Raw genomic sequence first — 12,579 nt, forward strand, 5'->3', positions numbered from 1 at the left:
TCAAATTAAACATGTTTTCTTCTGAACTTAAACTGTTGATTTAGAGAACCTCAAAGTAGTCACCATTAAAATAAGAAAGAAGGAGGCCAAGATGTTGACAAAAGACAAGCATAGAAAGTAGCAAACCAAAAAGTTTCCTATCGTTACAAAATAATAGTCAGCAAGTAAATATAGCGTACAACTACTAAGGCACTTTGGAAATTATATTATAAGGAAACTTATAAGTAAAGCTACTAAAATATTCCATTTCCTTATTCCCAGTTTATGTGACCCAAGTTCTATTGAAAATTATATATGGCCGCATAAGAGTATGAACAAGGAACAAACTAAGAAAGAAAAAAGAAAAAAAGAACTCCATGAATAAAAGGGGAATTTTTCTAAGATACTCAACCAGGTTGCCACCAAGGAAGGCAACCCTGTCTATTACCAGATCAATGGACTCTTGGTAATCTTTTTTTTTTTTCCTTTTAGATATTTTCTTTATTTACATGTAAATTTCTCCATTCCCAGTTTCCCCTCCAAAAAACAAAGAAACAAACAAAAACAACAAAAACAAACCCCTGTTGCCTCCCACTTCCCAATGTCTGCCACCCCGCCCTCTCCCACTTTCTGGCCCTGGCATTCCCCTACACTGGGGCACAGAACTTTCACAGGGCCGAGCTCCTCTCCTCCTATTGATGATTGAATTTGCAATCCTCTACTATACACATGCTGCCTGAACAATCAGACCCCTCCATGTGCAGTCTTTGGTTGATGGTTGAGACCCTGGGAGCTCTGAGGGTACTACTTAGTTCATATTGTTGTTCGCCCTAAGGAGCTGCAAACCCCTCAGCTCCATTGGTCCTTTCTCCAACTCCTTCACTGGGGACCCTGTACTCAGTTTGATGGATGGCTGTGAGCCTCTACATCTGTGTTGGACTCTTGGTAATCTTACCCAGTATGACTTTTGGTATATATGGTGAATATGAAACTATTCTATACCTCCACATTCTTCATTTATGAAAAATATTCTTTATTTTTGTCAATTAATGGTCAGGCTTTAGTATATTGTTCTGGAAGCTGTGTTGAATCTCATATGGAGTTGAATAGTGTGAACATTATATCCTCTAGATTTCTGTGTCTAATTGTAAATAAAATCTTAAATTATAGTCCATAGAGGAGGGTGAGTCTTTCATTGTGAGTGCTGAAAGTCTGCATAAAGAATTGAATGATCAGGCTTACTACTTACAACAAATTTACAACCCAAACATATTTTCTTCTCCCTAGGTATTACCAGCAAACAACTGCATTTCCCACTGTTATAAGAGTACTGCCACGTGATTAACTTCTTTCTGTTGAGTATAAACTTTATGTACATCTATACCCTTGGCTTATAAGAAAATAGAGTGTACTGTGTTTTTCTTCATTTTGCTTCCTATGGAAAATAGATGTAGCAGGAGTCTACTTTTGGTAATTCAGATGGAAAATTTTGAATTCCTGTTAGTTGGAGATTGTTGAATTTCTTGGTTTAGAGTTATGCTTTCTTTTAAAGAGGATTTCAGTATTGTATTCTTATATGTTTTCTGCCCTTTGGCTCCCTCATCTGGGGGACTTCCATTGTGTGTATGTTATCAACGATATTCACTTTTAGTCTGTATTTTTTTTCTAATTTCAGACTTGTAATTTTCTTTGGTCTATCAGTAAGTTCTCTAGTTTTTTTGGTTTGTTTTGTGTGTATGTTCATGCGTGTGTGTGTGTGTGTGTGTGTGTGTGTGTGTGTGTGTGTGTGTGTATGTGTGTGTGTGTGTGTTTTCCTCTCTACTGTTCTGAATGCACTGTGATCCCTCATAGTTCTTGTACTCTGAAATTCAAGAATTTCTATTTGGTTCTTTGTGAAAGAAAAAGAAAGAGAGAGAGGGAAAGAGAGAGGGAGAAGGAGGGAGGGAAGAAGGAAGGAAAGAAGAGAGAGAGAGAGGAAGAGAGAGGAGGAGGAGGAAAGAGACAAAGAAAGAAAGTCTGGTCTCCTTGAGAGTATCTTTTTGTTAATTCTTTACTATATGTACTTCAGTTTTTTACATGGTGTCCTTTAGTTCTTTGAACATATTTACAAGCATTTGCTTTACAATTTTTGCATCTTAGTTTCTTTTTCTGTTGTCATGGCAAAACAACAAAGCAAGTCAAGGAAGAAAGAGGTTATTTTAGCTCACAGTTCAGATATAATCCACAATGACTGACAGCTGAAGTAGCAAGAGTTAGAAATAGTTGGTCACATTACAGACACAGTCAGGAAACCAAGTGTGTAGGTGAATGTATTTTTACTCTGTAGCATGGGCATGAGCCAATGAAGATAAGGGATAGGAGGCTCTAGCATAAAAGTAAGGTGTTTCAATGTCAGCTTGACAAGGGATAGAACTGTGGTGGTTAACAGAATCTAAAATCCAGAGGTAGGGTTAAGAGATGGGCTTCTGGGCATGGCTATGCTAGTTATCTTAGTAGTCTTAACTGAAATGGGAAGACCCACTACTGTGGGTAGAACCATTCCCTAGGCAGTATCCTAGCCTATATAACTGGAACACGAGATTTGAACAGTGTGTGTGTTTGTGCGTGCGTGTGTGTGTGTGTGTGTGTGTGTGTGTGTGTGTGTGTGTGTGTGTGTGTGCATGCTTTCATTTGCTTTCTGCTTCTTGGTTGTAGGTGCAATGTGACCTCAAGCTCCTGTAGCTTTGATTTTCCTATTATGGTGGATTAAACCTTGATTTGTGAACCAGAATAAACCATTTCACTCTTAAGTTGCTTTTGTCAGAGTAAATTAACATAGCAACAGGAAAAGAACTACGATGCTTTGCTACATATATCTGGAGCATCTGAAGATACTCAGAATCAGTTACCATTAACTGCAGGGAGTAGACTTAGAGTCTTCAAAACTTACTTTAATAAGGGTTCTTAAATGCTTTAACCTCCCTGAGAGCCCACCACCCACCAGAGGTAGTGAAAAGGAAAGGTTAATAGGTCAAAGGGGAATGTGGACCCGTTTAGAAATAGTTCTTTGTGGGCAATCCCAGTCTTCATTGTCAGGATCTCAGCTGTTCAGTTCACATGAATCAGCACTGGAAGACCGATCCACTCACAAACACCATCAGCAACGGTGGTTTGATCCAGAAGAAACAATGAGGCTTTGCTGATCGGCTCAAATCCACAGAAGCCGTTGGAATATCCCGAGACATTCTTTAGCATGTTTATTTCTTTGAAGTCATAACAAGTGATGATCAGCATTGTCAGTGAACTCCAGAGTCAGGAAAGCCCAACGAAGACCAGCAAAGAGTGGCAAGGTGAACCAATGCCAGGCGAGAGTAGTCCCAGCTCTATACACACATTTCCACTACTCTTACACTGAAGTTCATCCCATATTCCAGCATATATACTTTTCCAAATGCCACCTGCCTTTGTATGGTTTATGGTCAAAATGGTTCGTTTGTGAATTTCCCCTCATTTACAGGCAATCTTTAGAGAGAAGACTTGATTTATTCATTTCTTGACTTTGACGACTGCAGATCCTACACCTGACCTGTTCAAGACCATTTCTTTTTTCATCTGTCCTTCTTGTACAGTTCTGTTTTTTATTTCACTCACAATTCTCTTCAGCATGGAGAGCTATCTTGGAGGGACTCAGTCTTAAACAGCTCTCCTGCACTCATGCCCTTGGCCTCTGGATCACCTGCAACCCTCACATCTAGGAACAGTTCTACTGTGTTGTCCAGGTGATGTATAGAAGGCCCACTCTTCTGAGTGCTACAGAAAGTGAGGGACAGGGCCAGCTCTCCTGCTTTCATAACACCAGGCCAGCTCTCCTGCCTGCTGTAGATGTTGAGGGGCAATGAGGGTATCTCTCCCTCATCCACACCACTGCACAGGAGAGAAGTGGTTAGGGCCAGTGCTCCCATACTCATATCCTTAGGGTCAGCTCATCCACAGCCATGTGTGGTGCTTGCTTTCCAAAGTACTGCAGCTGGCTAGGGGAGGGGTCCATTCCTTTGCTCTCATCCCTCAGGGCCAGTGATGCACAGCCTGACAGAAATCAATATGTCCTCCAGAGGTATGGCCATTGGTGGTTACAGACCTCAGCTGCTGAGGAGCCGTAGACCCAGACATGGCCTCTGATGGCATAACAGGCCAAGACTTCACCATGGTCACAGGACTGACTGGTGGTTGTCTCAGGCTCCCCTTTTCCAGAGGTCATAGCACTGAGTACAGACATAGCACTGAGTCTCTCTCTCCTCTCTGCCACCTACTGATGTACAAGTGACACAGCAGCCACACTTGCAACATCTCTAAGGCTGGATGAGGCAACCTGGTAGGAGATAAAGGGTCCTAAAAGAAGTTAGAAGAGTCAGAAACAGTATCTACTCCCACTGTAGGAGTCCCACAAGAATACCAAGCTATACAATCGTAAAGTACATAAAGAGGACCTAGGTCGAACCCATATAGTTTCCTGATTGCCAATTCAGTTTCTGTGAGCCCCCGAGAGCCTCTGGGAGCCGTGGTTAGTTGATTCTGCAGGCTGTGTTCTTCTGGTGTCCTTGATCCATTTTGCTCCTATAATCCTTCCTCCCCTTCATGCTTGGGACTTTCAGCTCCACCTAATGTTTGGCTGTGATTTTCTGCACCACATCAGTTGATGGATGAAGCCTCTCTGATGATGACGGTGGTAGGCTCCAGTCTAAGAGCAAAGCAGAGTATCATAGGAAATCATTTCATTGACTTATTTTCTTTTTTTTCCCAGTTGTGTTTGGTTCTATCCTAGGTCTCTGGGTTATCCTGCCTCTGCTTACCGGCCCTCCAGGCAGCATCAGGCATGGACTTCCTCTTGTGAGGTGGATTATTGGTTGGCTAGTTTTGTGTCTCTTTTACCTCAGCACATCTAGCTGGCAGGACTAATTATAGGTAGAAAGTTTTGTGGCTTGAATGGTGTCCCAACCAAATATACTATATTTTAGTGTGGAGGGAAGATAAGTGTGTGTGAAGAGAACTTTGGATACATTGGCTATTTGGATTTTCTCTTTAAGTATTTTTTCTGTTCATATTCATTTGCCCATTTAAATTGTTGTTCTAGTAGTTTTTTTTACAAATTCTACCTGCAGCATAGACATCAGTTCATTTACTCTGTTTCAAGGGAAGTATTACTTCCTCAATTGCTAAATTTATTTATATACTATTCCATTAATACTAGCGTTTTAGCATTGTCGTTTGTTTCTTTGTTTTTTGTTTGGGCTTGGTTTGCTTTTTTGGTCATCATTTGTCCAGGCAGGGTTTCTTTGTGTAGCTGTGGCTGCCCTGGAACTCACTCTGTGGACCATGATGGTCTTGAGCTTAGACACCTCCTTGCCTCTGCCTCCAAAATGCTGGGATTAAGGGCATGCACCATCACACTGGGTATTTAGCTTTATCTTAAACATAAAGCATGTCCACGAATATCTATTGTGTTAGTAACTCTCAGTCTCTGGGAGGCCCTAGAGACAGATAAGCATCTTTAAGGAGGATGTTTATTTTGGCTCATGGGTTTGGGTGGCTTTGTTACTTGTGGGTGTATAGAATAGCAGGTGAGAGCATGAAGCTAAGGAAGTTGGTCAGCTCGACAGCTGGGCGAGAGGAGTGAGACTGGAAAGGAAACACAGGATTCAGAGGCCTGATATACCTTTCAAGGCATACCTCTACTCACCTAATTTCTTCTGACTAGATCCCACTAAAAGATGCTGCCATCTCTCAGTAGCCTGGCTTGGGGAGCCAGTCTTTAACACAGTCTTCTAGGGCAAATTCTAAGTCCAAACTGTATTTTTGTACTGCTTTTTAAAACATTAAATAATTGTTTTTTTCACCTGATAGGCTATTTGAATGCCTACATCTCCACCGCGATGTGGCACCATACTGTCACAAGGTAAGCTCAGTTTGATTTCTGAGTTATGCTCTTTTGCTGAACTACTTTTATTTTCCCTGATTTTAAGTGGGCAACTCAGTGACATTACCACATTTGCATAGTTGTACAATTATCACTACCATCCATCCCCAGAATGTCTTCACCTTCCCACAATGAAATCCTTTACTCCTTAAACATCCCCCTCCTATCTCCATTTCCTCTAGACTTTGTTTTACTTTGTCTCTGAATCGAGCACTTTAAGTATGTCACAGACATGAAATCATGCAGTATTTGTCCTATTTCACTTAGTACAATACCCTTGGCTTTTCTGGATGGCTCTGTTATGAGAATGATTAGAAAACATCTGTTAAGCTTCTATTTTATTTTGGATTATTTGCTAAAGAACTAGTCTGTTTTATCTGTTTCTGCCTCAATACCTGTGATGGTTTCAATATGCTTGACCCAGGGAGTGACACTATTAGGAGTCGCCTTGTTAAAGTAGGTGTGGCTTTGTTGGCATAGGTATGTCACTGTGGGGATGGCCTTTATGACCCTTATCCTAGCTGCCTGGAAGTCAGTCTTCTTTTTGCCTTCAGAACAAGATATAGAACTCTCAGCTCCTCCTACACCATGCCTGCCTAGATGCTGCCATGTTCCTGCCTTGATGATGATGGACTGAACTTCTGAACCTGTAAGCCAACCCCAATTAAATGTTGTCCTTATAAGAGTTGCCTTGGTTATGGTGTCTGTTCACAGCAGAACCCTAACGAAGACAATACCATACTGATTTTTCCATTAATTTATTAATTTATTCACTTTACATCTTGATCTCAGCTCCCTTCCACCCAGTTCCCCCTCACAAGGCCCCTCTCCCATCCCTTCCCTCGCCTTCATCTCTGAGAAGGGTGAGGTTCCCAACTGGGTATCAACCCACCCTGACACCTCAAGACACTTGAGGACTGAGACCAGTCAAGACATCCCACTTAGGGTAACAGGATTTATAGGCAGGCAACAGAATCAGGGTAAGCCCTGCTACAGTTGTTGGGAGACCCTCATGAAGACCAAGCTGCACATCTGCTACATATGTGCCAGGGGTCTAGGTATGTTCTTTGGTTTCATACTGATTTTTAATTGCTTTGTGGACTTTGTTTCTAAGTGAAAAGCTTGCTTTTATTACTTGCCTTTCTGTGGATTTATTAGCATTAGAGAGTGCTATTGATTCTATATATTCATTACATTTAATATCCCACTAAATTCTTGTATTTCCAACTTATTTTTATTAAAATTTTACTTTCTTGTATTTCTATGCTGTATTTCCTAATATTTTAGGAACACAATGGTTCTAAAGTTACTCTAACTTCATTAAGTAGCCAGGGAAATTTCTCATGATAATAGTCATGTGGGTGATTACAGGGCCCCCCTGAAAAAGAAGCATGCTACGAATTGCAAGAACAGTGAGCTGCCAGCTGTCAGTGCCTTTAGGTTCTTTTTGACTTTTGAGATGAACCCATCCTGTTCCTACGAGGCCAGAGCCAAAGATTTAGCATGGTGCTGACTCTAGAGACTGGTCATTTGTGTTTAAGTCCTCCATGAGCAATATTGAGTAAGTGAAATTCTCAGGTCTGCCCAATTTTGCATCATCTTTTTAATCTTTTTTTTTGATGTTATTCTTCAATAGACCTTTACATTCCTGAAGTGAGAAAGCTACTTATTGTTCCAGATTATGCACAGCATGAAAAAGGTCCATGTGGATTATCAATAAAATGCATTCAATAGACACAAGTCTATTGATATATTAAGGAAAATTTTAGTGGATATTATAAAAGTGATACTTTCCACATAGAAGTACATGAACCAATGAACTAATTTATTTCATGAAGTTTTCTATATATTTCAGTTCTACTTACATATTTATGTAAATACCTATGAATTTATTTATATACTTTTTATTTGTTCAGTATGTGTTTGTGTGAGAGCACACATGCCAAAGCACACAAGGTTACGGAACAACTTTCAGGAGTCAGTTCTTTTCTTCTGCCATGCGAGTCCAAGGGACAGAGCTCAGGTCAAGAGTGGGCAGCAAGCACCTTTACCCACTAAGCCATCTGATTGGCCCTAAAGAATATCTTAGCTGATTCGTATTACCCTTCCCAGCCTCTAAGTAATGGAAATAACTGTTTCTTGCATTGAATAATGCACTTTAGCATTTTGGTAAAGGTGAAACAGTTATTGTATAGTTAAAAAATAATAAAATAGGGAAACTGCCATTTAATGTTAGGCAACCCTGAGCAGGTTATTAAATTCCTCCTATGAGATGCACAGGATACAGAACATTTATCCTTCAATTTTTTTTAATGCAAACATTCCAGGATAGTGGCTATCAAACACTAAGCCTCAAATCCTCAACTCTTACTGTGTCTTAAGTGGAATTTCGTGAGGTCTACCATAGACTTGCTTTTTTGTGTCTGGACTGGAGTTGTTTTATTATTCTGCTGCTTCATTAAGGTGAGGAAAGAGTGAGTCAGATTGGAGTGGCTGATTGAGAGACCCTTCCAAGAAGTACCTTACATTAAGGAAGAGCTTATGTCTTGCCTGAGAATCCCAGAACAGCACAGTGGTTCTCCTCAGCTAACAGCTCAAAAGGGACAAACAGTTCCCACAGGCTTGGTGTACATTGATATTGGATATTTGAGCAGATAAGTAATTATACTTCAATATAATCTACATTAATACTTGTCTTAACAATTACATCCACTATTGTGCAAAATAATAACTAGTTTAGTCCAAGAGAAAGATGAGCTCTAGTCAGGTAGTACAGTGCATCCATAGAGTGAGTATGGTGTCTTCCAGAGTTTCATTTACCAAGAACAGTGTAGAAAGATTGGACAGCATTTACTAAAGCAAATAAAAGGAGATCACAGGGTAAAGATATCAAGTCCACATGCTATAAGGAGAATATGAGGTTTTGACAGACTGTGTGCATTACTATGCATATTTAATGTTCTATATGCAATGATCTTTACAGTGATACTGAGGCTTTAATTATTCTGAGGGAAAACTCTTTTATTCCAACTTCTATTTTTTTGTTATAAGGTAAAATTTTTAACGTTTTTTATAATAGAACAATAATTTTTCTTTTAAGTGGAACATCTTACTAGAAAATTAAGGAAAAAGAAAGCTGCTTAGAGATCTTTTGAGTCACCAACAGAATCTTCTATGATGTATTTACATCCTGAAGGTATTGTATATTATTGTCCAATCTGTTTTTAAATAGTATGATGTAGAGTAATATGCCACATTTTCTATTGGCCCACAACTATATCTTTTATATGTTTTCTGAGAGACTGTAAAAAATGCTATCAAAATAAGAGGAAAATAGTAATTTTCTCATTGTATTAATTTCCCTAAACCTATAAATCTATACCTATTGCTGCCTTGGTAAGTTCATCATATCCTCCAGGGGGCACTAGATAACAATAGTGAGTGGACGTGGTGTGCAGGTAAAAATGACAGGTGTGAAGAATAATACAAAGGGCAGCATTCCAAGTGCATTGGCAATAATACTCGAATCTGTCAGCACGGATCCTTGAGATGTGAATGCAGACCACACACTTTCCTTAGGATTCTTTGGAGTCCTTTCTTTTTAATGGGAAACCTACAAGATAGGATTTACAGAGCTAGTATATGTTCATTTTCCAGGGTGCAGAGTTCACTCTCCTATACAATGAAACAGACAAAGTCAGAGTTACATATAGTCAAGAACAACTGTGTAATGAGCACAGATACTTTGTAGTATTAACCTGCATAGGGAACCTTAAGCTGCATGATATAGGGACATATGGGGTAGATTCAGTCATGCCACCAGAGACCAGTAACATGTGCCATTTGCACAAGGCCAGGATCCAGCCTAGACCTACAAGGCTAGAGCTTATCCAGGTTGGTTCATGATCAACTACTACCTCCATGGCAGCCAAGGAGTCCTATACACTATTCCAAAATATCAGATTCTAGTCCAGGAGAGAATTCATAATTTAGTCATTTATTAACTGTGACTCTTAATGTCTTTTTTTGAGATAGGGTCTGATGCACCACCATACCTGGAAGATCTACATGTTTCCTATCTTGACATAAAGGATCATCTCAACTTCTGTCTGTCTCAATCTCTAGCTCACTTTCTGTTTGTTTACACACACTCTGACACACACACTCTGACACACACACACACTCTGACACACACACACACACTCTGACACACACACTCTGACACACACACACTCTGACACACACACACACTCTGACACACACACACACTCTGACACACACACACACTCTGACACACACACACTCTGACACACACACACACTCTGACACACACACTCTGACACACACACACACTCTGACACACACACACACACTCTGACACACACACACACACTCTGACACACACACACACTGACACACACACACACTCTGACACACACACTCTGACACACACACTCTGACACACACACACACACTCTGACACACACACACACACTCTGACACACACACACACACACAATGTTATTCAATATCTCAGAAATATAATTTATTGTTAGGTCTGCAATATGTTCTTGTATTTACTTTAGCTTCAGTTTTGGCCTCATTGCATAAGGTGAGATAAAAAGTCTTTAGGCAAATGCCTGGCACTGAGCTATACCCCATAGCAAGATTATAATGTTTTCAAGAGTCCCTTTTTGTTTTATCCTTATACCTTATCAGCCCTTGAAATTCAGCATTTTTCAAGCAGACTTTATTGGAGTAGACGAGTAGGCATGGCACACTTGGACCTGAGTTTCTCAGCACTCATGAAAAACTGTGTGACAGATGAGCTGGTAATCCCTGTGCTGCACAGGCAGAGAAGGAGGATCCTTGGGGTTACCTGACCAGTCTAGCTCCAGGCCAATGAGAGAACTTGTCTCAGAGGGAGATGTACAGTTTTCCTCAGGTGATACTTCATGTTGTCCTCCAGCCTACACACACACACACACCACACACACACACACTCACATTTACACACTCACACACACTCATACATATACACACACAAAATTATTCATGCTCTGTTTTTGTAGATAGCTCCTATTCCTATATCTAACTCCTGGTGAATCCTGCTGTGATTTCTAATCTGATAAGGTTTCCTTTGATAGTATGTAATATTAATAGGACTTTATATTTTATATATATGTATATATATACATACACATACATATATATGTATGTGTATACATATATGTGTGTGCATAGGTAGAGAGAGAGAAAGAGAGAGAGAGAGAGAGAGAGAGAGAGAGGGAGAGAGAGACTTTTGAGTTCCTGATACAGTCGCCACAGCTGTGACTAGAGAGAAACAGTGACAGTCGTGAAGCCAGCACAGTTGTCTGAGAGCCCAGCAGAGCTGAGCTGGATGCTTTGCTGGTTGCTTTTCTTTTATTGGCCACTGTGTTGTCTTTCACATTGGGTTTCTGATCTCTACATGTTGCATTTGTGTGGGACTTTTTACATTATGATTAATTTATATCTTTTCCCCAGAAAGTTATTTCCACTCCAGATCAGATTACAGGTTTCTTCCTGTATGTGGTCTGCAGGACACCGACCCTAGAAAATGAAAATTTAATACCAAAGTTAATTTGCCTACAGCTTTTGATAATATATGTGATATAAATTAATATAAAATAAATTTTAAGAATTTACTAATCCTAAGGAGACTGGCTCCTTAGAGTGAGGTACGTGAACTAAAGAACAAAGAGAAGACAAATGACTAGAGTAGGACAGCCTGCAGCCTGGGAGAGATTTCTAAATTTTTAGCTAGGCTAACTTACAAATTAAATTGTTCTTCAACTACTGTGCATTGTTCAAGGCTTGGGAACTTGTCTAGACTGATTTGGATATTTTTCTATCTGATTTATGGTTTGCTTTCTTGAATAATATATTGTCATATGTAATAAATGCTTAATAATGTAAAAGGATTTGAGATTGATAATACCTATTTTCTCTATTTTATAACACTTGCCTAAGGACAAAATGATATGATCTGTATTTCTTTTGAAATCATAAGTTTGCCTCTTTTGTAGAATCTGTATAAATAAACATCCTGGTTGCTAGTCAGTAAGAAATTCAAGATTCTCCCAGCCATGGTCTCTGACTCATTCATTCATCCACCACTTCCCTCTGCCTGCTCCTTATCTCATCTCCTGGGACTTGTCAGACTGCTGGGTCTGCCCCCAGCTATATGCTGTCATGGACTTAAGTTTTGTTCACATTATTATGTATATAATCATGGGTTGGCCTCTTATATTTAGGAGAGAAAGTTAGTTTCTCTAATTCCACATGTCCTCATGACCTTGAACATTTTTTTCTAGAATGTCTTGGTTCCCTATTGTTTACTTGATGTTTAAAGTTCAACTCCTATGTCAATATAGCGTGTCTATGCTAGACATAGATAGCCATTGCTTTTCTATATTACTTGACACATCCTGAAAGGGCTTTGAGATTCAGAGAAAACTGAAGGTAAATTTACTTAACTAAAAAATATGCAGGAGCCACAACACTTAAATTGGAAAACAAGTGACCTTTGGGGGAGTTAGTGCAGGCTAATTTGTTTTTTTTAGTAATGTTAAACTAGATGAGTTTTAAGAATTTATTATTTCATA

The 12,579-nt window shown here is 39.7% G+C and overlaps 1 non-coding gene across 1 annotated transcript; it reads right to left on the reverse strand.

The window, feature by feature from the left end:
* Positions 1-4,184: 4,184 nt before the first annotated feature.
* Positions 4,185-4,317, reverse strand: LOC116089657. The gene has a single exon (XR_004118424.1). It is a non-coding gene; the product is annotated as a small nucleolar RNA SNORA17 (small nucleolar RNA).
* Positions 4,318-12,579: the final 8,262 nt, after the last annotated feature.

Source organism: Mastomys coucha, unplaced genomic scaffold (assembly GCF_008632895.1).
Source record: "Mastomys coucha isolate ucsf_1 unplaced genomic scaffold, UCSF_Mcou_1 pScaffold14, whole genome shotgun sequence".
Lineage (NCBI taxonomy): Eukaryota > Metazoa > Chordata > Mammalia > Rodentia > Muridae > Mastomys > Mastomys coucha.